The 27539-nt window shown below is 38.2% G+C and overlaps 1 long non-coding RNA gene across 2 annotated transcripts; it reads right to left on the minus strand.

Annotated features, from left to right (window-relative positions):
• Positions 1–156: 156 nt before the first annotated feature.
• Positions 157–22533, minus strand: LOC135970391 (uncharacterized). Of its 2 annotated transcripts, XR_010586067.1 has the most exons (4): positions 22458–22533; positions 21024–21152; positions 14833–15177; positions 157–440 (listed from the first exon to the last, which is right to left on the minus strand). It is a non-coding gene; the product is annotated as an uncharacterized lncRNA (long non-coding RNA). The 2 variants fall into 2 exon arrangements; XR_012434352.1 differs by lacking the exon at positions 14833–15177.
• Positions 22534–27539: the final 5006 nt, after the last annotated feature.

Here is a 27539-nt window from a genome sequence, read left to right on the forward strand (position 1 = left end):
CAGTAGGTAATCCCATTTGTTGTATGGTCTGAAGAATCTAGAAAGGTTCCAAATTCTCTCTCCTGCTATGGTTATCAATGCTTGAAATTGTATCCTGAGAAACTCATTTTTTTTTTTTTTTTTGCGGTGAGAGAGAGGGGAACCAAGCAAGCATTTTCCAATCCTTGCTGACTTACTTAAAGTCCAAATATTTCTTTATGTGGTTAAGGCCTTTATTTATTACTACTGTGGATTTAATCATTATGGAAGCATAGGATTATGAAGGTATAAATAAGCTTCAATATCTGAATTCACATATCTCAGCCCAAGCAGTTTAGGTAATTTGTCCAAGATCACAATTGCAGACACAGAAGTAGTTCAGTTTCTATGCATTCTGGTTGGCAATGGTTAGCTGTTCTTTTCTGAGAAGCGAGGGCGAAGGGCCTGAGAGTCCTGGTTTCCTGCAGGGACAGAAGGGATGGAATGGGAGAAGGTGGAAGGCAAAGACGGAGGAGGAATTTCACCTCCCTTTCAGTTTTGTTGCCTGCCACTGGCCTGTGAACATGTAGAGGAAAAGAATAGTTTGGCATAAACTCTGCTCAGGTTTTAAACCATTTCCTCCCAAACAAAAAGTATTGACAGTCTTTAACTTGGTATATTATCTATTTCAAAAGAGATAAGCTAACCAGCTCAGGAAGTTCTTTTGCTTTTGTGTGAGTTTCTCAAGCAACAAACTTCCTCTGCGGCAGGGTTACAGAACTAAATACAAGACTCAGGGAATAAAGTTGAAAGTGTTTTCTCAGTCTTTTCTCCTTCTCCAGCTGTGTTCTCTGATTAGCAAGTTAGCATTTGGAACTCTTACTCTCTGAATGACCCTTAGATCTTTTCCAGTGACCAAGAAACCTGCAGTTTGTTCCCTAGCCTTTTAAAGTGCCATTTCCGTGCTTGGAAAACATTTCATCCATCAGTGGTATCAATACTTTTCATGCTGTGAAAGTTGGCTGTCCTGGCTACTTGCACAAATAATGAGCATGCAGAGCTGACCCAAATTCTACTCAAGAATTGCATAATATAAGCTAATCATTATATAAAGAGTGCACTGAGTGTCTCTATAATGAATTCTGAGAGATCTACAAAATAAAATGCACACCATGTCAGCTCTTCAGTATTCCCTGTTAGAGTTAGGAAAAACATATTTTTTTTAACTTGGTCAATTTTCCCCCAATTTCTCTTCTAACAAAGATTTGTAGTGCTTACTGTAAGAAAATACATAAGTAGTAGATATTAGAAGTATAGTAGACCCCCTAAAAGAGTTCCCATAGTAAATAATTTAGTAATTATCTAGTAATAAATAATAACTAAAACCTTGATATATATCTCGATTTTTCCATAATTCTGGATATTTATAAAAAATGTGTACACACATACACACATTTACATAACTCAGCTCATAGCATACATTCTATTCTATAACCTGAAGTTTCCCATGACAATATGCCATGACACGAGCATCTCTGTTTCAAAAAAAGAAAGAAAACCATGTTATCATTTTTAATGGCTACACCATTATTTATCTAGGCACCTATTGAAGAATATTTAGGTTGTGTTCCAATTTTTCACTATTATCAACTATGTGGTAATATTTTTGGATGTGTGCACATTTGTACTGGTTACATGGTAGCTCAGTTTGCAAGTCTATTGAAATTTAAAAAAAAAGGATTGGTTTAATTAAATAACTTTTTTTCCCTCAGAAGATATTTAGTTAAAGGATTGGCTCATAGAAAGTCTTTCTTAGTCTGATTTTTGAGACTGCTTCCTGCCAGAGGTTGCCCTTCAGCGTCCTGTTGGGCTGCCTTATTCAGTCATCTTCCTAGGACCAGGGCATTTCACCTGGGTTGCGTGAGTGGCTTAATGGGAAAGAATACATGACTGTCTCCCAAGTTTGATGACTGGGATGGTCTGCCACAGCTGCTGGAGCCAACACAAGGACTCTCATCTTCAATGGACACCTCACTTGTGGCTTAGTTTCAGTGGATGCAGAAGCCCTGCTCCAGCGTCTTGGCCACTCAGTAGCATGGCCTGTGCTTGGCATTTTAGTCAATTTGCGTAGTTTCTAGTACTGGTACATATACTATTGAGTAAACATTCTAACTTCTCTTCACTGAATAGCCACAATAGCCAAGGTGCAGTTGAAATTCACAGCCACAACTTCTAACAGTGGATTCTTAGCAAATGAGCCTTATCCTGAGAATATATGCAGTTTTAACAAACCCAATTCAGTTGTGTGTAAATGTCGCTCTCAAATTAGTTTCCTTTGCCTCAGACATAGTCAATGATTGGAAGGAATCTACACTTTCAATCTCAGCACACACAATTCACATGCCAGCCTTGCATTCCAATCAGACTCCAAACTTTTTATGATCCCGAAGCCTGAAACTCAACATTTCTATCTTGTGTCATTTTGGAGAGAAATGTCCTCCTAATTTCTTTTTCCCATTCTAAATATAATCCTGCCCACTCTTGGGAGCTCAGCTCAGATGACACCACACTGATGAAGTCTGTCCTAACCACGTCCTCCTCTGGGTGCTCTTATTTTTGGCATATTGTTTTTACTACTCACTTGATAATTTGAATAGAGTGATTCATTCATTCTTTCTCTCTCTCTTTACACACACACACACATGCACAAACGCACACACACATACCCATGAAAGCACTACTGTTCTAGAGTAGTGTCAAAGGGGAAAATTTTTGTACTCATCATTCCGTCCCTCCTTTTCCAGCCAATGCTCATTCAATCAGGTACAGCATATGCACTTTATGCAAATTGGCCTAATTTGAGTCTCCACTAAACATGCAGAGAACATACATATATTGGATTAATTAGCCATGGATTCTACATTTAGCAAGTCCTTCAGACTCAGTGGTTGAGTCACGTTATATGATAGCCACAGCAAACAGAGCAATGAAAGTTGAGAGAAGATGGAGGGAACAAGCAGACACGGAGGAGCCGGTCGATGGCATTTACCTCCTGTTCCCCTCATTCCCCCCCTTGAGCCTGTGCACGCACTCTCACACACACACATGCATGTGCACGTGTGCATGCACACACACACATGCTTACCCACACACACGCTGCTTGGGTCCTGAGAGTTCTGTCGTTTCCAGCTGCTCAGTGAGCTTGCCTGCCTTGGATTCCGGGAGAAGTTCCTATTTTCACATACATTACTCTTTACTTAAAGCAGGTTGGGTAGCTTTCTGGTCCTTGAAGCCAAACAATTTCTATCTAAGAAGTAAGGCATTTTCTGTCTTGAAGAGGTATTTCTAAATGTCTTATGAGTGAACACTTAGTCTCTATACACTCTGCAGCTCTGTTAGTTTTGTTCGTTTGTGTCCCTGCTCAACCCTTTCCTTGACTGCCTGTAGAGCACGGTCACAGTGTCTGTGAGGCCCCTGTCTCCTCCTCTAGACTCTAGGATTCCCATCTTTGTGATCTAGCTCCAAATCTATGCACTTATTTATATACAAATTGCTTGCCAACTAACTGGTGACATTTTACAGACTTGGCGAGCTCTTCTGATTCAACATGTTTGCATCATTACAGACACCTGAGGAAATAGGACCTCAAGTGGCAGGAACTTCAAGCACTGCAGTGAGGGGAGAGTAAACAATTTAAAAAGGCTTTTCCTTAGATCCCACCAGAGAGGCAGCTGCTCTTTCTGCCTGCATTAGGGATTCCCTCAGCACATTTTAAGACTGTGTAAATCTGTCCAGGAAATACCGCTAATACTCTCAAGGCAAAAAGACACTTAAAAACTGTCCTAGTTAAATGAGACTACAGATATAATACCCCACATTAGTGACTCAAAATATATACAGCTATGTTTTCATAATGTTCAGCCTTAAAAAAAATCACACAGAGTAGTTTGTTTGCTGGGTAGGTTTGATTGCAGGATGATGAATCAAACACTCGGAAAGGGTCTTCGTTTTTACTAACCACCAATTAACGCACACTGGGTGTAATCCTGGACAAAACATACCTCTTACAATCCAGTATCTCTTTTAAAGTGAGAAGCTTAGGTGGAAGATCTCTAGTATCTTTTTAAAATCAGACATTCTGGCTGGGTACTGTGACTCACGCCTGTAATCCCAGCACTTTGGGAGGCTGAGGCGGGTAGATCGCCTGTGGCCAGGCATTCGAGACCAGCCTGGCCAAACATGGAGAAACCCTGCCTCTACTAAAAAAAAAAAAAAAAAAAAAAAAAATATATATATATATATATATATATATATATATATATATATATATATACAAAAAATTAGGTATTCTGTGATTTTCAGTTGTGAAAGCCTCTGAAATGAAGGTGTCAAGTAAAAATGATTAGAGCAGTTAGAGAGAGAAACAAGTCAGCCTATAGTGGCTGTGTCTTCTTGGACCTCCATCTTGTTTTGAAGGATCTTAGAGAAGGTGAGAATAGCACCCTTTCTTCACAAAGCCGAATGACTTCAGCAAACCCAGGTGTCTCCTAATTTCAAGCATTTGGTTGAGATGTGTATTTTAGGTACAAAGAATATTAACAATTCTGCAACAATTGAGCACTAACTCTTCTATATGTTTGTAAGAATTACCAGGGCTCAGGTAAAGTAATTTCTAGAATGGCTTTTAGAGTCCTTCCTAAGTGACGACTCCTGCAGATATTATGTGCCTTTAAATAGTAACATTGCCTCTTTAACTAAAATTAGATCAGTGTTTCCTAACCAGGGTCAATTTTGGCTCCTGGGGGATATTTGGCAATATCTGAAGGCATTTTTGGTTGTCACATCTGGGAGTGGGGTGGAGAAACAGTGTGCTACTGGCATCTAGAGTGTAGGGGCCAGGGTTGCTGCTGAACACTGCACCCTAAAATGCACAGGATAACCTCCAAAATAAAGAAATATCTAATCCCAGATGTCAATAGTGTCACGGTTGAGAAAGCCTAGACTAGAGAGTGCATGGGAAAGATAATGACATGTGGACCCTTACTTTGGTCCACATGCAATCTCATTTTTTAAAGTCAGAAACCTGTGTAATGACAACTGAATGAGCTTAGAAAATATATTGCTAAGAAGCTTTTTAAGCTAGCAAGATAATTTAGGTTTAATGAGCCCTACTACCTTCATAAATATGTCTCCAAAAACTTTATTTTAAAAATATAAATTGAGTTATGAACCTCATCTGGTTAGGACACTCTAATAGATTGCTCTCAGGAAAGATGCAAACTCTTTAAGTGGCCCACAAGGCTCTGCATGACCTGGTCCAGACTTCCTCTGCAGCCTTCTCTCAGGATTCCGTGTTTGCTATTCTCCCACTCCTCTAGCCTGCCAACTGCTTAAATGCACAAAGCTCTTTCCTGTTCGGGCCTCTACCCACACTCTTCCCTTCTTCCCTCTGCTTAGAACATTTCTTCTCAGCCACAGGGTCTCTCCCTGCACCGACTTGTCCTTAGCTCAAATGTTGGCATCTTTGCAAAGGTTTTACTGAAGCTCTAACCTAGTCCAAATTAGACCCTGTGTTTTATTCTCTGCATTTTATAATATTCATCACATTTCTAATCATGTCGTTTTGTGTGTTTATGTGTTCATGTTTGGTTCCCTCCAAGGTTTTATGACCCATGAGGAGACAAAGTGTACAATAGTTTTTTTTAATTTTTAATTTTTTTATTTTTCTGTAAGTTATTGGGGTACAGGTGGTATTTGGTTACATGAGTAAGTTCTTTAGTGGTGATTTGTGAGATTTTGGTGCACACATCACCTGAGCAGCATACACCGCACCATATTTGTTGTCTTCTAACTTTGGCCCCCCGACTCATCCCCCAAAGTCCCCAAAGTCTGTTGCATCATGCTTATGCCTTTGCATTCCCATAGCTTAGCTGCCACACATCAGTGATGTTTGGTTTTCCATTCCTGAGTTACTTCACTTAGAATAATAGTCTCCAGTCTCATCTAGGTCACTGCAAATACTGTTAATTCATTCCTTTTTATAGCAGTGTAGTATTCCATTATATATATATAAAATATTCCATTACATATATAATATATAGTATTATATATAATATATAGAATTTTATATATATATATTATATATATATCAAGCACAGTTTTTTTTACTCTTTATCCACTCATTGATTGATGGGCATTTGGGTTGGTTCCACAGTTGTGCAATGGTGAATTGTGCTGCTATCAACATGCATGTGCAAGTACCTTTTTCAAATAATGACTTCTTTCCCTGTGGGTAGATACCCAGAAGTGGGATTGCTGGATCAAATGGCAATTCTACTTTTAGTTCTTTAAGGAATCTCCACACTGCTATCCATAGTGGCTGCACTAGTTTACATTTCCACCAGCACTGTAGAAGTGGTCCCTGTTCACCAAATCCACGCCAGAATCTACTGTTTTTTGATTCTTTTATTATGGCCATTCTTACAAGAGTAAGGTGGTATTGCACTGTGGTTTTGATTTACATTTCCCTGATCATTAGTGATGCTGAGCATTTTTTTCAGATGTTTGTTGGCCATTTATATATCTTCTTTTGAGAATTGTCTGTTCATGTCCTTAGCTCACTTTTTGATGGGATTGTTTGTTTCTTCTTAATGATTTGTTTGAGTTAGTTTTAGATTCTGGATATTAGTCCTTTGTCAGATGTATAGATTGTGAAGATGTTCCTCTACTCTGTGGGTTGTCTATTTACTCTGCTAACTGTTCCTTTTGCTGTGCAAAGGTTCTTTGGTTTCATTAGGTCCCAGCTATTTATCTTTGTTTTATTGTATTTGCTCTTGTGTTCTAGGTCATGAAATCCTTGTCTAAGCCTATGTCTGGAAGAATTTTTCCAATGTTATCTTCTAGAACGTTTATAGTTTCAAGTCTTAGGTTTAAGTATTTAATCCATCTTGAGTTGATTTTTATATAAGGTGAGAGATGAGGATCCAGTTTCATTCTCCTACATGTAGCTAGCCAATTATCCCAGCAGCATTTGTTGAAAGGGCTGCCTTTCCCCACTTTATGTTTTGTTTGTTTTGTCGAAGATCAGATGGCTGTAAGTATTTGGGTTTATTTCTTGGTTCTCTCTTCTGTTCCATTGGTCTATGTGCCTATTTTTGTACCAGTACCACGCTGTTTTGGTGACTATGGCCTTGTAGTATAGTTTGAAATCAGGTAGTGTGATGCCTCCAGATTTGTTCTTTTTGCTTAGTCTTGCTTTGGCTATACAGGCTCTTTTTTGGTTCCATGTTAATTTTAGAACCGTTTTTTCTAATTCTGTGAAAAATGATGGTAGTATTTTGATGGTGATTGCATTGAATTTGTAGATTGCTTTTGGCAGTATGGTGATTTTCACAATATTGATTCTACCCATCCATGAGCACGGGATATGTTTCCATTTGTTTGTGTCATCAATGATTTCTCAGAATTGTTTTGCTTTTCCCTGTAGAGGTCTTTCGACTCCTTGGTTCAGTGTATTCCTAAGTATTTTATTTTATTTTTTGCACTTATTGTAAAAGGCGTTGAGTTCTTGATTTGATTCTCTGCTTGGTCACTGTTGGTCTATAGAAGAGCTACTGATTTGTGTACATTAATCTTATATCTGGAAACTTTGCTGAATTCTTTTATCAGTTCTAGGAGCTTTCTGGAGGAGTCCTTAGGGTTTTCAAGGTAAACAATCATATCATCAGCAAACACTAACAGTGTGACTTACTTTTTACCCAGTACTATGTTGAAGAGGAGTGGTGAGAGTGGGCATCCTTTTCTTGTTCCAGTTGTCATATGGAATGCTTTCAGCTTTTCCCCATTCAGTATTATGTTGGCTATGGGTTTGTCACAGATGGCTTTTATTACATTAAGGTACATCCCTTGTATGCCAATTTTGCAGAGACTTTTATCATAAAGTGATGTTGGATTTTGTTGAATGCTTTTTCTGTATCTATTGAGATGATCATGTGATTTTTGTTTTTAATTCTATTTATGTGGTGTATCATATTTATTGACTTGCATATGTTAAACCATCCCTGCATCCCTGGTATAAAACCCACTTGATCATGGTGGATCATTGTTTTGATATGTTGTTGGATTCGTTTAGCTAGCATTTTGTTAAGGATTTTAGCATCTGTGTTCATCAAGGATATCAGTCTGTAATTCTCTTTTATGGTTATGTCCTTTCCTGGTTTTGGTATTAGGGTGATGCTGGCTTCATAAAATGAATTAGGGAGGGTTCCTTCTTTCTCTATCTTGTTGAATAGTCTCAAAAGGATTGGTACCAATTCTTCTTTGAATGTCTGATAGGATTCTGCTGTGAATCCATCTGGTCCTGGATTTTTTTGTTGGTAATTTTTAAATTACCATTTCAATCTCGCTGCTTGTTCAGGTTATCTAATTCTTCCTGATGTAAGCCAGGAGGGTTGTATTTTTCCAGGAATTTATCCATTTCTTCTGTGTTTTCTAGTTTATGTGCATAAAGGTGTTCATAGTAGCCTTGAATGATCTTTTGTATTTCAGTGGTGTCCATTGTAATATCTCCTGTTCTGTTTCTTAGTAAGGTTATTTGGATTTTCTCTTTTCTTTTCTTGGTTAATCTTGCCAGTGGTCCATCAATTTTATTTATCTTTTCAACGAACCAGCTTTTGTTTCATTTATCTTTTGTAATTTTTTGTTTCAATTTCATTTATTTCTGCTCTGATCTTGGTTATTTCCTTTCTTCTGCTGGATTTGGGTTTGTTTTGTTCTTATTCCTCTAGTTCCTTGAGTTGTGACCTTAGAGTGTCAGTTTGTGCTCTTTCAGTCTTTTTGATGTAAGTATTTGTGGCTCAGAACTTTCCTTTTAGCACTGCCTTTGCTGTATTCAGAGGTTTTGATAAGTTGTGTCATTACTGTCATTCAGTTCAAAGGATTTTTTAATTTCCATCTTGATTTTGCTTTTGACCCAGTGCTCATTCAGGAGCAGGTTATTTAATTTCCATGTATTTGCATGGATTTGAAAGTTTGTTGTGGGAAATCAGGGACCCCAAATGGAGGGACTGGCTGGAGCTGCATCAGAGGAACATAAATTGTGAAGATTTCATGGACATTTACCAGTTCCCAAATAATACTTTCATAATTTTTTACACCTGTCTTACTTTAATCTCTTAATCCTGTTATCTGTATAAACTGAGGATGCACATAACCTCAGGGCCACTATGATAATTGTGTTAACTGTACAAATTGATCATAAAACATGTGTATTTGAACAATATGAAATCAGTGCACCTTGAAAAAGAACAGAATAACAGCGATTTTCAGGGAACAAGGGAAGACAACCATAAGATCTGACTGCCTGCAGGGTCGGGCAAAATAGAGCCATATTTTTCTTCTTGTAGAGAGTCTATAAATGGACGTGCAAGTAGGAAAGATATCACTAAATTCTTTTCCTAGCAAGGATTAATACTCTGGGAAAGGAATGCATTCCTGGGGGGAGGCCTATAAATGGCTGCTCTGTGAGTGTCTGTCTTATGCGGTTGAGATAAGGACTGAAATACGCCCTGGTATCCTGCAGTACCCTCAGGCTTACTAGGGTGGGGAAAACCCCACCCTGGTAAATTTGAGGTCATACCAGTTCTCTGCTCTTGAACCCCGTTTTCTGTTAAGATGTTTATCAAGACAGTACATGCACTGCTGAGCATAGACCCTTATCAGGAGTTTTTGATTTTGCCCTGGTCCTGTTTCCTCAGAAGCATGTGATCTTTGTTCTCTTTTTTGCCCTTTGAAGCATGTGATCTCTATGACCTACTCCCTGTTCTGGCACTCCTTCCCCTTTTGAAATCCCTAATAAAACTTGCTGGCTTTAAGGCTCAGGTGGGCATCATGGTCCTACTGATATGTGATGCCACTCCCTGAGGCCCAGCTGTAAAATTCCTCTCTTTGTATTCTTTCTCTTTATTTCTCAGCCAGCTGACACTTATGGAAAATAGAAAGAACCTACGTTGAAATATTGGTGCTGGGTTCCCCTGATAAATGTTCCTTTTGGAGTTTATTTCCAGTTTTATTCTGCTGTGGTCTGAGAGAGTGCTTGATGTAATTTCAATTTGATTAAACTTATTGAGGCTTATATATGGCCTATCACATGATCTGTCTTTGCGAAAGTTCCATGCACTGTTGAATAGAATGTGTATTCTGCAGTTGTAGGATGAAATGTTTTGTATATATCTGTTAAGTCCATTTGTTCCAAAGTATAGTTTAAGTCCATTGTTTCTTTGTTGACTTTCTGTCTTGATGACCTGTCTAGTGCTGTCAGTGGAGTATTGAAGTCCCCCACTATTATTGTGTTGCTGTCTATATCACTGCTTAGTTCTATTACTAATTGTTTTATACATTTGGGAGCTCTAGTGTTAGGTGCATACATGTCTAGGGTTGTGATATTTTCCTGTTTAACACGGCCTTTTACCATTATATAATGTCCCTCTTTGTCTCTTTTAACTGCTGTTGCTTTAAAGTTTGTTTAGTCTCATATAAGAATAGCTATGCCTGCTCGCTTTGGGTGATCATATGCATGAAATGTTTTTTTCCACCCCTTTACTTTAAGTTTATATGAGTCCTTATGTGCTAGGCAAGTCTCCTGAAGGCAGCAGAGAGTTGTTTGATGAGTTCTTATCCATTCTGTGGTTCTGTATCTTTTAAGTGGAGCATTTAGGCCATTTACATTCAATGTTAGTATGGAAACATGAGGTACCATTGCAATCATCATGCTCTTTGTTGCCTGTGTACTTTGTTTTTTTGTTTATTGTTTTTGTTTTTTAACTTGTATTTTTGTTTTATAGGTCCTGTGTGATTTATGCTTTAAAGAGGTTCGATTTTGACGTGTTTCTAGGATTTATATCAAGATTTAGGGCTCCTTTTATTAGTTCTTGTAGTGGTGGCTTGGTATTGGCGAATTTTCTCAACATTTGTTTGTCCGAAAAAGACTGTATCTTCCCTCTACATATGATGAGTAGTTTCTCCGGATACAAAATTCTTGGCTGATAACTGTTTTGTTTGAGAAGACTGAACATAGGTCCCTAATACATTCTCGCTTGTAGGGTTTCTGCTGAGAAATCTGCTATTAATCGGATAGGTTTTCCTTTATAGGTTACCTGGTGCTTCTATCTCACAACTCTTAAGATTCTTTCCTTCATCTTAACTTTGGATAACCTGATGACAGTGTGCCTATGCAAAGACCTTTTTGTGATGAATTTTCCAGGTGTTTTTGTGCTTCTTGTATTTGGATGTCTAGGTCTCTAGCAAGGCTGGGGAAGTTTTACTTGGTTATTCCCCCAAATATGTTTTCAAACCTTTTAGAAATTTCATTTCTCAGGAACACTGATTATTCTTAAGTTTGGTTGCTTAACTGAAATCCAAGACTTCTTGGAGGGTTTGTTCACATTTTCTTTTTCTTTTTTCTTTGTTAGATTGGGTTAATTTGAAGACCTTGTCTTTGACCTCTGAATTTCTTTCTTTTACTTGTTCAATTCTATTGCTAAGACTTTCCAGAGCATTTCACATTTCTACATGTGTCCAAAGTTTCCTGAATTTTTGATTGTTTTTTCTTTAACCTATCTATTACCTTGAATATGTCTCCTGTCACTTATTGTATCATATTTTGGATTTCCTTGCATTGGACTTCACCTTTCTCTGGTCCTCCACTGATTAGCTTAATAACTAATCTCTCAAATTCTTTTTCAGGTAGATTGGGGATTTCTTCCTGGTTTGGATCCATTGCTGGTGAACTACTGTGATTTTTTTTGGGTAGAAGAGCCTCATTTTGTCATATTATCAGGGTTGATTTTCTGGTCCCTTCTTATTTGGGTAGGCTATGTCAGAGGGAAGGTCTAGTGCTGAAGGCTATTCAGATTATTTTAGCCCACAGGGTGTTCCCTTGATGTAATACTCTCCTCCTTTTCCTACGAATGTGGCTTCCTGTATGCCGAACTGCAGTGATTGTTGTCTCAATTCTGGGTCTAGCCATCCAGTGAGTCTTAACCTGGCTCTAGGCTGGTACTGGGGGCTGTCTGCACAGAGTCCTGTAATGTGAATCATCTATGGGTCTCTCAGCCATGGATACCAGTGCTTGTTCCCACGGAAATGGCAGGTGGTGCAATGGACTCCATGAGGGTTCTTAGCTTTGGTGGTTTACTGTTCTATTTTTGCTCTGGTTGGCCTCCTGCCAGGCAGTGGCACTTTCCAGAGAGCATCAGCTGTGGTATTATGGGGAAGAACCAGTGGTGGGTGGGGCTCTAGAACTCCCAAGATTATATGCCTTTTGTCTTTCACTACCAGAGTGGGTAGGGAAGGACCATCAGGTGGGGGCAGGGCTAGGTGTATCTGAGCTCAGACTCTCCTTGGCAGGTCTTGCTGCAGCTGCTTTAGGGGATGAGGGTGAGATCCCCAGGTCACTGGAGTTGTGTTCCTAGGAGGATTATGGCTGCCTCTCCTGATTCATGCAAGCTGTCAGGAAGTGGGGGAAAGCCAGCAGTCACGGGCCTCACCCAGCTTCCATGCAAACCGAAGGGTTGGTCTCACTTCCCAGTGCCCACCCAACAGTCCCTAGACCGTTTCCAGGTGGAGAGCCACAGGGGCTTGAAAACCGCCCCAGGCTATCCGCCTCCCAGCTGGGAAAGAAAAGGGCTTGGTTCTTCCCCTGGCTGTGGAGTCTGCACAATGGATTTGCGCCTTCCTCCGAGTTATGGCCAGAAGGCTTCTCACTCTGTTCAAATGGTTACAAAATTCAGCTAGAGATTTGCTTCCTCCTGTGTGGTTTTACTCCCTGCTTCTCTCCCGTTGGATCTTTGTGGTGCTGCGTCTGGAATTGGTGGGTTCTTGGTCACCCAAACTTCTAGAATGAAGCTGTGGACCCTCGCAGTGAGTGTTACAGTTCTTAAAGATGGTGTGTCCGGAGTTTGTTCCTTCATATGTTCAGATGTTCAGTTGTGTCTGCAGTTTCTTCCTTCTGGTAGGTTCGTGGTCTGGCTGACTTCAGGAGTGAAGCTGCAAACCTTCGCGGTGAGTGTTAGGGCTCTTAAAGGCAGTGTGTCTGGAGTTGTTCATTCTTCCCAATGGGTTCATGGACTTGCTGGCTTCAGGAGTGAAACTGCAGAAGTTTGCGGTGAGTGTTACAGCTCATAAACGTGGCATACACCCAAAGAGTGAGCAGCAGCAAAATTTATTGTAAAGAGTGAAAGAACAAAGCTTCCACAGTGTGGAAGGGCACCAGAGCCAGTTGCCCTTGGCTGGTTCCCGCAGCCTGTTTTTACTGCCTTATCTGACCCCACCCACATCCTGCTGATTGGGCTATTTTACAGAGAGCTGATTGGTCTATTTTACAGAAAGCTGATTGGTCCATTTTACAGAAAGTTGATTGATCCATTTTGACAGAGTGCTGATTGGTGCACTTACAATCCTTTAGCTAGACACAGAGTGCTAGAAAGAAAAGTTCTCCAAGTCCCCACTAGGTTAGCTAGATACAAAGGACTGATTGGTGTATTTACAAACCCTGAGCCACACACAGAGTGCTGATTGGTGTGTTTACGATTCCTTACTAGACATAAAGGTTCTCCAAGTCCCCACTAGACTCAGGAGCCCAGCTGACTTCACCTAGTGGATCCCAAATCAGGGCTGCAGGGGGAGCTGCCCACCAGTCCTGAGCCACGCCTGCACTCCTCAGCCCTTGGGCGGTCAATGGGACCAGGGGCCACAGAGCAGGAGGCAGCGCCCGTCAGGGAGGCTCGGGCCATGTGGGAGCCCACCCTGGAGGTGGGGCTCAGATGTGGTGGGCTGCAGGTCCGGAACCCTGCCCTGCAGGGAGGCAGCTGAGGCCCCACAAGAATTTAAGCCCGGTGCATGTGGGCCAGCAGTGCTGGGGGACCTGGGGCAACCTCTGCAGCTGCTGGCCCAGGTGCTAAGTCCGTCACTGCCCTGGACCAGTGGCACTGGCCGGCCACTCTGAGTGTGGGGCCCACCAAGCCTGTGCCTGCGCCTGCCAGAACTCATGCTGGACTGTGAGTGCCAGGCCCCGGTTACTGCTCAGGCCTCTCCCTCCACACCTCCCTGCAAGCAGAGGGAGCCGGCTCCAGCTTTGGCCAGCCTGGAGTGGGGCTCCCACAGTGCAGTGGCGGGCTGAAGGGCTCCTCAAGCACCAGCAGAGTGGACGCTGAGGCCGAGGAGGCACTGAGAGTGAGGGCTGCTAGCACATTGTCACCTTTCAGCGCTAGGCAGGAATGGCCTTCTAGGGGACACAGAGAGTTCCCTGGATGTTTCTGCTGCTTCCTCTACCACTGCATTTCACATGGCTTCCAAATGTACTCAGCTCCAGGTAAAGTCAGAAACTTCTCCGGCAAACAGACCTCCACCTTCTCCAGGGGGGTGTGTGTTTGAGAGAGGAGGGTCTCCCTTTCCCACTTCTGCAGTTGGGGCACTCACAGTTTTGGGGAGGTGTCTCCTGTGTTCTGCAGGAGGAGTCTGCTTCCTGCAGAGGGTCTCTGGGTCCTCTCAGGATTGTTGGTTTGTTCTTGCTGTCCATATGTAGCTAAAATTCACAAAGCGAGCTGCCTGCTGCTCTGTCCGGAGCATCAATCTAGTCCTGCCTCCCGTCCACCATGATCTCTCCTCTAATCCAAAGTGTAAAATACTTTTTAAAATTACCAAAAAGTATGTATTGCTTAATTTGATCATATATATTTAGTGGGGCAACAAAAATGTAAGATATTTATTTTTTATTGTGGTGAGAACAGATAACATAAGATCCATCCTCTCAACATAATCAGTGTTGAACAACAGACCTCAAGAACTTATTCAGATGATGATTTTTGCAGTGCTTACCTTTACTGTCTAATAATGTCTGCACAGAGTAGGTCCTCCACAAATCTTTGTTCAGGAAATACAAGAAAATGCCTTTGATCCTTAGAGTCATACTAGAAGCCTTGGCCTTTTTAGTGTTCTCTCAATTCCCAAGTATATAACTACAATATACTACAGCATCTAGTACAGGAAGTTTCTATGCCAGGTACAAGGGACATATGTTCTTAACAGGACTCCATCTTTTCTCTGAGGCAGAAGATAGACAACTGTCCAAAAGCATTTATTCAGTGCTGTGTGCTGTAGGACTTAAGGCTATTGCTACTGTCTTGTGATACAGCTACCTCCAATGAAAGGTGCTGCTTCTCTCTGAAATTGGAAGGACAAAAGAAGCAAGGCAACTCTTTCCCAAAATTTAGGATTAGAATAGCAGAACATCTCTTTTTGAAGTATGGGCTAGGTAGAAAAAAGTGGTTCCTAAATGTTGTACACCTTTCAAACGATCTTAAATAGGAAAATCCTATGAGTACCAAGGATCATGTAAGTTTAGGGTTTTGATGCAAGGACTAATGAAAAATTCAGGACCTCAAGAAATGGTCTAATCTGTGCACTTCTGTCTTGGGCAAGTAGAGTCTTATGGACACTGGCAGACTAACCTAACTAGCATCATAATAGTCTGATAGCTAGTAGACTGATCTGCTTCACTGTTTATCATCAGCACATCATCTTTCTGTTCCAAAGAACTGGGACTGAGTGGGTACACTTAGTTCTTTTGAATAAAGTGATAAAGATATGTTTTCTTTTTTTATGTCTCTGAACATCTGACCTACGTTTTATCTTTTTGTTATGAAGTAGAAGAACATTTTATTCTACTTCAGATTTATTTTGAGGGGAGATTAAGTCTCTATGTGCAGGTATATATGAACTTCAGTTTTTATTGAATTGGGGTGTCTCACATGTAATGAAATATATTTTCATGGTGAACATCCTTTTATATATTTCAGTTCAGATACACCTTAATTTTATAAAATGAATAAACTAAATCAATAAAGAGAGGGAAAATCATTTTTAGCATTATAATTCTTTCTGTTTGAAGTTAGAGACAAGGTTATCTTCAGGACTTTAGTTCTCCAATCCAATAAGTTAGAAATGTTCTTTTTTAAATTAAGAAAAATGCCTAATGTTTGATATGATTTTAAATATTAACTCTTGTTAAAATGCTTATGCTTCATTTTGGTTCAAATCTTAAAGATATAATGTTTTGGATCCAGGTCATGTGTTTTACACACTGATTATTACCTAATGTATAAAAACAATGATGTCTGATTCTAAGATAGTCTCTCCCTTATTGATGACAAGAAAAATCTTTTCAGTAATCTCATATTGTCCATTGAGATAAATATGTAGGGTATAATTTTACTGGTCACACTAATTATTTAAAGCATGACATGAATTAGTAAATGTGTATTTTGTCATCAGCATCATCAGCACCATCACTGTGTACACCGTTATTGTCATCATTACCACTGTTGTCATTGCCAAGTTTTCCTTTTCTTCTTTCTCATCTTCCTCCTCCAGTTCACAAAAATCATGTTATCAAGATTTGCCAAAAATAAAAACCCTTCATATCTACTTTAAGAAGCAGTTAGTAACAGAATACTGTTTTATAAACTGATGTGTTCTGCAGAAAATTTTATGTTCCCTTAAATAGCTAATGCATAAACTCTCTGTATTAGTTTTCTGTTGCTGTTAGTACCACAAACTCTGTGGCTTAAAACAACACATACCTACTGTCTCACAGTTTCTGTGAATTAGGAGTCCAAGTGCTGGTTACCTGGGACCTTTTTCTGGGTCGTATGAAATTGTAATCAAGGTGTTGGTGGGCCATGATATCATCAAAGGCCAGGGAGCCTTTTCCAAGCTTATTCAGGTTGTTGGCAGAATCCAGTTCCTTGCAACTGTAGAACTGAGGCTGCATTTTCTCATTGGCTACTTGGGAACTACTCTTAGCTCTTAGAGATTACCTGTTGTTCCTTGCCCTCTCCATAACACATAAGTTTGTATCACCAAAGCCAGCTAGAAAAACTCTCTCAGGCTCAAATATGTTCATGGACAGTACAGTCCTTTATAAGCACTCACCTGATGAGGTCAGGCCCATCCAGAATAATCTCTTTCAATTAAGTCAAAACTGACTGACTAGTAACCTACTCATTAATGTGAAATCCCATTGCATTCACAAGTCCTGCCCACAATCAAGGAAAAGGAATCAAACAGGGTGTGATTCCTGAATCATACAAGAGGTTGGGAATCTTGGGAGTCATCTTTTAGTCTAGCACACTCTTTAACCTGCCTATTAATTTTTTCAGCTCTTTCCTATAGACTTTGCTGTCTAATATGACAGGAATCACAAGTGCCTACTTCCAGTGAAATTAAATAAAATTTAAAATTCAATGTCCTAACTATATTACGCATGGTTTCAGTACCGAACAGTAAATGTGATTAGCGGCTGTCATGGTGGACAGTGCAATTATAGATTATCTACTTTCACAAGAAGTTGTGTTTGGGACTAAAGTGCTAACAATTTGTATGGATTATCACTTCTATGTAACATAATTTTATTGTATTAACTCATCAGACTAAAAATGAAAATTTTAGACTGTGCAGGCAGGCAAGAGGGGAAAATTTTTAAACAGTATTTTGATATACGTTCAGTCACGCCGCAGAGGTGGTGTTTTTAGTCTACTCATAGCTCAGCCTCAGGAAGTCTCCTGCTATTGCCTCTCCTTTCTGCTGTGGCTAATTGTAATGAAGAATAATTCTGTCACCACAAAACGTCTTATTGAACAGTGCTTCACAGAAGATCATTAAAAAGGTAGATTATCATCTAATGTGCAGTTACAGCAGTTTTATGCGATGGAACATTCTCTGACGATGAAATCTGTATCTATGGTGCCCAATTTGGTAAGCACTAGCTACAGGTTGCTATCAAAGCACGGGAAATGTGACTAGTGAGGGATTAGATTCTGAATTTAATTATAAATTAATTAAATGATTTAAAATTTTAAATACATATATATGCCTAGTGGTATGTACATTGGGTAGCACAGATCTAGGCTATGACACATTTTCAATTATTGGAGTCCTGCTACTTTGACACTGGCTCATAGATAAAATCTGGGAGCTTTTAGGTTGGTGGTAGGGAAATGGTTGGGTAGATTAGGAAGATAATGTAATTCTCTTGACGTTTCATTATGTTTTAGACAATTTTGAAAGTCCAAGGAATGAGGTTGAAAAGTAAAATCTCCTAGTTTTAAATCTTATTTTATATTCAAGTTAGTGTTTCATCTTAACAATTTGTCTGCCTTTAGAATGTTACAGCTTTATTCAGCTGGAAGAAATTTTCTTATAATGTTTTCTCCTCACATTGACTTGCCTTTTGCTTTGTTACATTTAATTATATCCCCCCTTAAGGAAAATGGGAGGGAAAACATCAAGTAAACATGTTCCAATGCAGAACTTGTTCTTCCCCAAAAGGTATAGTTTGTAACTTAATAAACACAACCACATTGTGATTTAATTAACAAGTCATAGCAACAAAGAAAATAGTAAATCTGTAATTTATTTTAATGCGATGAAAATGGCAGATCTCTTTTAGATGAGAATTTAAAGTGAAGCAAAATCAAATTTAGCCCAGTGTTTCATTTCTAGATGTGCTGAAGTGTTGTCACAAAAACACACACTGCTTATCTCCATGGAATGTACACCTATTTTTAGGAATGAAAATTTCCATCATGCTAATATGTTTAAGTATCATTTCCAGATGCTCAACTTCTCAGGAACTGGACCACACGTTGAAACTGTGTGACACTCATAATGATAATTCTCTGTATTAACAATATGCAAACTCCGAGTCAAAAATTCCAGTTAGACACACACATTTCATAGCTGAGTTTCACTGTAGCTAGAGTTTGGCATTTCACCTATACACAGTCTGAAAAAAGAGAGTCTCTGAAGTGCTTCTGTTTGTGAAGGGAGTCAGAGGGCGGGGGCTGATCTACTTTTGTTGCTTGTTTATGGGGCAGGATGCCACAAGTCAAATGAACTATAATGACCATGGATTTCTAGGGAAAAAGGGAGCACAGAACTTGGTTCCATATGCACTATATATATTAGAGAAGGCCAGTTTGGACATTGTCTTGGATAGTTATATGTTCTAGTTCCTGTTACTAAGCAGAACTACAAAGAGAATGAATAGAAAGCCCTGAAGAGTTCTAAACTTTCCCTCATACCCTATAGCTAAGAAACATTTCCACCTACCATCCTTTCCGTGTCTTCATGTTTTATATCTTTTCCTTGGAGCTAGAGGGTAATAAATATGATTGGAAGATTCTAATGCACAGCTGGATAACGATGCTTTGAAATACCACCTATAAATTCTTTCCTGGTAATTATGATTATTTTTTCTTTCTGTCTTTCAGGAAACATTCCACCTCTCATATCAGGCTATGAAGCTAAGACTTCCTGCCACTGAAAATAAGAAGAGGAGTGTAGAGACAGCTGAGACCAAACACTTTAACTGAGTCAACAGGAAGATTCAATTTAAACCTCCAACAAACACAATGGCTGTAAAACAAGTTGCATTTGATTTGCAAGAACCAAACACTTGAGAGAAGAATGGTTTTAGATTTGACTTACATTGGCAGTGCTTTGTGGAACCACTTACTGAGAGGATGCAGGATATGACATGGAGCATTTTTTTTTAACCTAGAAGGGAAGATGCTAAAACACTTCCTGCCCAGAAGTGTGAAATGTATAGAGAATCCGGAGATGAAAGCAACACATGGAGATGTTAGTATAGTCTATGGTCTATTCAGTCTGCTACCTGGGCCAGAGTTCCTGTAGGTGAAGAAAATAGAGGTCCTGACAGTTTGAGGAATGTGAAAGAGGATCCTGCACAAACATAGCACTGTAATAATGTATTTCCTGTGCTTTGTACTGTTTTGGACACTGTATGTGCCTAATTGGAGTAGACTCGAGAGCATATGAGAAGAAAGAATTAGTAAGAGTGAAACTTCAGAATTTTTGAGGGGTTTTCTCAAATTGGATGAAGATATGGACCAGTATCTGGGAGATGTAGGGGCAATAGATAGTTTTAAAATCGTATATTTTAAATTTATTTTTGAAGATGATATGAATAACAGCATGCTATATTCTTTTAAATAAATTTATTTAAATTAACAAATGAAAATTTCATATATTTTTTGTGTTCAACCTGATATTCAGAAATATGTATACATTGTGGAATGGCTAAATCCAGATAATTAACATATGCATTACCTTACCTTTTTTTTTTTTGTGGTGAGAACAATTAAAAATCTACTCTCTTAGCAATTTTCAAAAATATAATGCATTGTTATTAACTATAGCCATATTGTTGTATAATAGAACTCTTGAATGTATTTCTTCTATCTAACTGAAATTTTGTACCTTTGACCAACATCTCTCCATCCCTCTTCTCCAGCCCCTGGTAACCACCATTCTACTCTCTGCCTCTGTGAATTTAACTTTTTAAGATTTCACATATATGTGAGATCAACAGCATATTATATCCAAAAGAGAGGGGAAAAATTTCCTTGTAAGACAGAGAAGGCCAGGTGCAGTGGCTCACACCTGTAATCCCAGCACTTTCGGAGGCTGAGATGGGTGGACTGCTTGAGGTCATGAGTTAGAGACCAGTCTGACCAACATAGTGAAACCCCATCTCTACCAAAAAGACAAAAAATAGCTCGGCGTGGTATTGGGTGCCTGTAATCCCAGCTACTTGGAAGGCTGAGGCAGGAGAATCGCTTGAACCAGGGAGGCAGAGGTTGCAGTGAGCCAAGATTGTGCCACTGCACTCCAGCCTGGATGACAACTATGTCTCAAAAAAAAAAAAAGAGAGAGAGAGAGACAGAGAGGGAACAAATCATTGAAATAATGATCCTGAATGAGTGAAAGGGAATAGGACTGCAGAGTTTGGCTTTAGCTGGAAATAACAAGAGAAACACTCTCGTGGATAGATTTTATGTTAGGATCAAAAATGCAAGCAAATAGAACATAGCATAGTTTGAGCATTAGAATTACATAAACATAAATGTTAAATATTTAGAAAACCACCTTTGAGCCAGAAGACATTCCAGTTATGAAACATAAGCTTGACTAGAACTGCTTCTTACCTTAAAGGCATTAGAGCGGCCCAGTGGTTTTCAATGGGAGGTGATGTTTTCTCCACCGCCCAAGGATATTTGCCAATGTCTGGAGACACAGTTTGTTGTTACACCTGGGGGAGATGTTGCTATCGACATCTAGTGGGTAGAGGTCAGGAATGCTGCTAAACATTCTATAATGCAAAAGTCAGCCTGCAACACAGGAATTAGCTAGCTTAAAGTGTAAATAGTACAAAGATTGAAAAACCATGACAGGAAAGAGTCTCCCTGACCTCTACTGAAATCTGCTGTAGTTATTAATGGTATAGTTGATTTTATTTGCCCCTTACAGCCAAAGACAGGGAGAAGAAGCATCAAAGCCAGAGAACTGAAGTCTTCACATTTAGAAGATACGTGGCCATGTGACACATTGCAACACGGTGCAGAGAATTCTATTTAAAAGTATGTAACCTTTGGCTCATCTATGTTGTTCAGTGGTCACCAGAAATACAATTTGTCTTGAAGTGGCTCTCTCAGATTCCAGCCTACCACACTAATCTATCTAAACAAGTTCTATGAGAAGGAAATGTCTCCAGGTATGTTGGGTCAGCTGTGAACATTAAAATGGGGTTTACTGCTGAATTAGTTACTGGTGAAAACAAACATATTATAGCACCATTCTTGAAAATCACACATTTTGATACTTAATATACATCTTAGTTCAAATGGAAGTAATAAAGATGCAGTTTCGTAAGTTTTAAAATTATTTGGTCGCATGCAAAATATCTTTAATAACAAAATCTCAGACAAAATAAGGGTGTGAATATTGCTTATTTCAGATACAAATGCAACATTATTGGATGTATTTTGCTAGGATTTGAAGTGGATTATTTATGACAATAGAACCAGGGTAAAGGAAATAGGAATAACAAAAAGGTTTAAAAGATTAGTAAAATTTAATATTTAATAATTTGAAAGTTGATGTGAAATATTACTATATTCTGCTTAGGTAAGATTTACTAGAACACTTTGTAAAAATAATCTAAATACTAGGGCCAATCGGAATGCTGTTTTTCTTTAAAATTTCAAATTCACTGGATTATGGTAACTGAAAGAAGGAATAGACAAACCAGGTAATTCTTGCATTCTAATATTAGCTTTACCTAGTCATGCATAACAACACAGGGAAGCCATATGAAAAAATCATATCTAAAAATATCAGTCTGAGATAAAGTATGCAAATACATGTTTATTGTAAACCACCTCAAAATATTTTTGAAAGAAGGTAAGGCAAGGCATAAACATACAACTATTTAGTAGTATATGCCTTAATATTGAACAAGGAGTTTGATTTCTCTTATATTCATTTCTTTTTTTCAAACTTACTTTAAAAAGTTTTCTCTAGAATGTCACCTTGGGCTATAAATTAATCTTTAATCTATTTGTCTATATTTGTTGACTTACTACTATACACAGAATGTTAACTTGGTCCTAGAGATTGAGTGATGAATAATGTGCTCTACTTGCTCTAAAGGGCATACAGTCCAACAGGATAGAGATACAAGTAAACAGATAACAATGATGTAATGTGATAAGTTCTATGGCAGAGGTAACCATGGGGATGCAATGGAGGGTCAAAGAAGGGAGTACTTAACCAAGACTTGGAAAGTTTCTGAGAAGGTCAAGTTAGTGGAATTCTAGGCTGGATTCTGAAAGATGAGCTGTAGTTGCCCAGGCAAATGTGGTGTGAGAGAGGAGGAGGACATTTCAGTCTGAGAGAACAGTATGATAGAAGTGTTCAGCATTGAAATAAACCATAGGTATGGGGAGAAATGTGGATGGCACAATATGGCAGAAATTAGAGAATGAAAGAGACCAGTGGAGTTGCTGAAGATAGAGAAGGAATCGGGGGTCATATTGCCTTGGGAACTTTATCTTGCGGGTGTTGGGGAATCACTAGGATGCGTGAGTGGTGGAGTAACTTGATCAGAGTTCCATGTTAGAAGGATGTTTCTGGCTGCAATGTGGAGAACATCTTAGAGAAGAATAAAGGTGGAGGCAATGAGACCAGTAAGGGCTCATTTGCTATTGTAGGAGGCAATTGTAGTTTGGTTTACCAGAACAGAAAAATAAAAATCCACATCTGTAACTGGAAAAGAGCTCCTCTGATTTCTTCCTTCTTTTTAACCACTATTATTAACAATATTTTAACAAGACACTCCTTGCCACAGGTGCTGTTAAAATCCTGAATTCAAAAATAAATAAATAAAATCCTGAATTCTATGGGAAAACAAAATATAATTCCTATTATTTTAAGGTAGACAATTTTAGCCTTCTTAGATAGGTCATGAGAATACCATGACTCCTTAACATCTAAGACTCTAAACTCTCAATGAAAAACAAAAACTTATTTTGAAGTGAGATAACATTTTATCACTGTACATTAGTTTTGGGTGAGAAGAAATAGTTTATTAATTATTTATTCTGAATGTATCAAGAAAAGCAATTTAAAAATATGCTATAAATAGGATTCACGTAATTCTTAATTTATTCTTCACACTGTGAGATGAAATAAACGTTATGAGTTCATTGTGTATTTACCAGTGAGTAGATTTTCTAGTGCAGTTATTGAATTGTGTAAAGCACAGTTTAAGTGTATAATATATTTCTTCGTATATTATTTTATTTACTTATTTTAGAGACAGGATCTCTGCCTGTCACCCAGGCTGGAGTGCAGTTGTACAATCATAGCTCACTGCAGTTTCAAACTCCAGGCTCAAGTCATGTTCCCCCCTCAGCCTTCTGAGTAGCTAGGATTACAGGCGTAGCTCATTATTCCTGGCTAATTTTGAATTTTTTGTAGAGATAGGATCTCGCTATGTTGCCCAGGTTGTGGTCAAATTCCTGTCTCAAATGATCCTCCTCCCTCAGCCTCCAAAACCTGGGATTACGGGTATGAGCCATGGCACCCAGTCTTAGTATATAATTTCTTATTAACACTTAATCTAGTTTAAAAATATCTATTTTCCAATCTTAAGTGTTAGAAATTATAGTATCGCATCCTTTACTTAATGGCTATTTCTGCATATGTGTGTGTGTGTGTGTGTGTGTATATGTGTGTATATATATATATATATACAGTTATGTAATTAGTTTAAATTTTTATCCACAAAGCAATGGGAAGATACTGAGATATATAAACTATATATATAGATAGATAGATATAGAGATATATATATTTAGTTAATAATGGTTATTAAAAAGAAGGAAGAATTCAAAGGAGCTCTTTTCCAGTTACAGATGTGGATTTTATTTTTCTGTTCTGGTAAACCAAACTATAATTGTCTCCTACAAAAGCAAAATGAATCATAAAATCACATTGAAAGTGATTTTAATTTTCCATCATGAACCAGTATAATTAAAATTTCAGAAATAATATTCTTTAAGCACTCTGATGTTTTCCAAATACTCTCTTCTTTAAGTGTTACAGCTCAGAGAAGGGAATGGGCTACTTTTGCAATAACATGCTATGTGCACACTTCTCCCTTTTAAATTTCAATTCAAAGGAAATGTAAAAATCTTCAAACACAGCAGAAATTGTGAATTAATAAGACCTGCAATTAAATCTTTTTTATGGCATAAACTGTGCCCATGCCTTAACAAAACCAGATGTCAGCATTGTGAAGGTCAAAGTTGCTTGGCATCAAATAGATCAAATGCTGAATTGTTTATATACATGTTAGAAAAGTTCGCTGCTGTAAAAATATTCTCATAATCTGCAGAATTTGACACTGAAAATAACATTTGCTATTTAATTAAATGTTGAGAAGGCATTTATAGATAGACACCAATAGATAGCAGTTTTCTTGAATTGCATCTGGAACGACCTTTATTCCCCTTTGCAATAATTCCCTCACATCCCAAAGACTTGACAAAGAAGAATGTTTGTCAATGGATACATTCCTTACAATTTCAGCTTGGTTTAAACTTTATGGTGCAAATGAGACTATTTTTAAGGTTTATTTTTCATTAGATTTTATGATTACTTTTTCTCTATTTTATGTTTTCTGCTTTTTCCTCACCCTAAATATGGTATCGGTTATAGGTAACAGTTTTTACTCTTGGAAAGAATGGAAAATCAGAGGTGAAGATGAAACCAAGGTATGTTACTATGACCACATGAGGTTCCCTTGCTGAAAATATCTTGGTATCTTCCCATTGTTTTGTGGATAAAAATTTAAACTGATTAGCTTTCTTTTTAATCAGCTAGCCTTTCCAGGTTTATTAAACTCTTCACACTAGACAAAATGGCTTACTAGATGTTTCTTAGGTATATATTGTACTATCTGTTTCGTGTTTGTTTTGTTTGATTATGTTGTTTGATCCAAAATGACATCTTCCTTTGATTTTTCTTTGTGAGTCCAGATGAAAGGATATTTACATAAAGATAGTCCTCTGCCTCCTCCCTCTGCCCCCACATCCAGGACTAATTGCTTGATTCTGCTACATAATTAAGAGAGAAATACGCAGAGTGGACTTTTGAGGGAAATCATTACTAGCCTCTTGGAGGCTGTGGTCCCAAGCTCCTGTGAGGAAACCACACTCCTGGTAAACTACATCAGATCCCACAGGGCCTTCCAGGCTGCCTCTTGCTTTTCTGACCTGGGCATTGTTCCTTTTACCCACAACTCTTGGTGCTCTAGATCTTGCAACATACAGGAAACTACGCACATTCATACACCATCTACCAGAAATGATATCCCAAGCACCTTGGTCAATAATATCTGATAATGAACCTTAATATCTCTCAAGGCAGTCATGGGCAAAAAAGGAGAAGATTGAGCTTAGCTTATCTGATGAGCATTTTGAGTGTAGCAGTGCTGAGGGTGAAAATTGAGGGTGGATTTTCACCTTGTTTTCAGAGCTATTCTTTTTTCATGGGGTTTATAATACCTCACTCCCCAGCATATCTAACTAAACAAAGATTTCCATGGATTAGAAAAAAAAATTTTGTTTTAGAGATGGAAGTGAATCACTGACTCACTCTATATAAACCCGACTTTCCATAAAGCACATCTTTCTGTAAAGTTCACCCTGGCTTCCCCACCCCAGATATCTGTCTGAATTTCGGCAGCAATTACTATCTGGGCTCTGGAATCAGACAGTCTAAATGCCCCTGTGGCTTATATTTCTCATCTATAATATGAAGATAATGACAGCATCTAATTCAAGATCTGAGGTGAATATTGAGAACTAAGTTATTAGCAGTTTTTTTTTTTTGCAATTCATGCTGTTGTATATTATTATCTACAACTACTTTAAATTGATTTTAAATTTTATTTTGAAATACATGCATTCAAGTAATTCATCTATATATGTTTTGTATACTATGTGGGCTATTAAGTATATATCTAGTATATAGAAAATTCCCAACATAATTGAAACTACAATGTACCATTTTCCTAGTGCATTCCTTTTACTTTCTTTCAGAAATTTTGGTTTTCATAATACTTTTATTACATTTGTATCCCTAAAAATTGTATATTTTTAAAGTTTAGTATTTTCAAAGTTTATATAAATGGTACCTTACTATATGTATCCTCTGATTTTAAAAACAATTGGTTTTTGTTCTTCAACATTTTGTTTGTGAAGGTCATATATGTGTTATATACAGCAGTAGCTAATTTATTTTGCTGCTGTAAAATTTTTTATTTTATGAATATTCTACAGTTTGTCTGATTTCCTACTGGAATATATGTTGGTTTTCTCCAGTTTTTTTTTTGTTATATTAACAACGCTGCTATGAACATTCTTGTCTCCAATAATTAAATGGTACTTTGAATGTTTTACTACTTAATCTTCCTCTTCCCTTCTTCCCATCCTACCTAGGTTGCAAATACCACTTAGAATCTTTATTTCCTTCCATAGTATTTAATATGGTGTCTTGACCACAATAGGTACTCGATAAATACTTGTATATTTGATATAATCAAAATAGATGTATCCTTTGACTAATATATCAATTATTTTAATTGGTCCTTTTCCATTTTCCACCATGAAGTTTATCCTTTTCAGATGCTGTGCTGTCATCTAGCCATTATTCCTTGCATGGTAGCCTTTCAGAATATCAATGGTACATGCATTCAAATATAACATCATGTTCATAGTTAATATCTCTTTCAACATTTTACACTATCATATACTGAAAAATCTGCTTAACCGGTCTGAACTCATTTCTTCTTCTGTAACATTAGTATAAAAATACCTACTTCATAAGTTTATTGTAGATATTGAATGTGGTACATTTAGATCTTTTAGCATAGCAAGGGCTCAGAGTACCTATTGTTATTACTATTATTCCCTAACTGATTGATGTGGTTAACTCTAATATCTGCAGCCAGATAGTATGTCCCTAGAGCATAAGAACATTTTTATAATTGCACCCATCCATAGGGCCTGTCATAACTCATGTTTGTTGAATTGAACTGAGTAGTCAGTGGTTATTAAATAACCATTGATTGGCTAAATCCCTGCTTAGTAACTCTT

The sequence above is a fragment of the Macaca fascicularis genome, chromosome 4, assembly GCF_037993035.2.
Source record: "Macaca fascicularis isolate 582-1 chromosome 4, T2T-MFA8v1.1".
Lineage (NCBI taxonomy): Eukaryota > Metazoa > Chordata > Mammalia > Primates > Cercopithecidae > Macaca > Macaca fascicularis.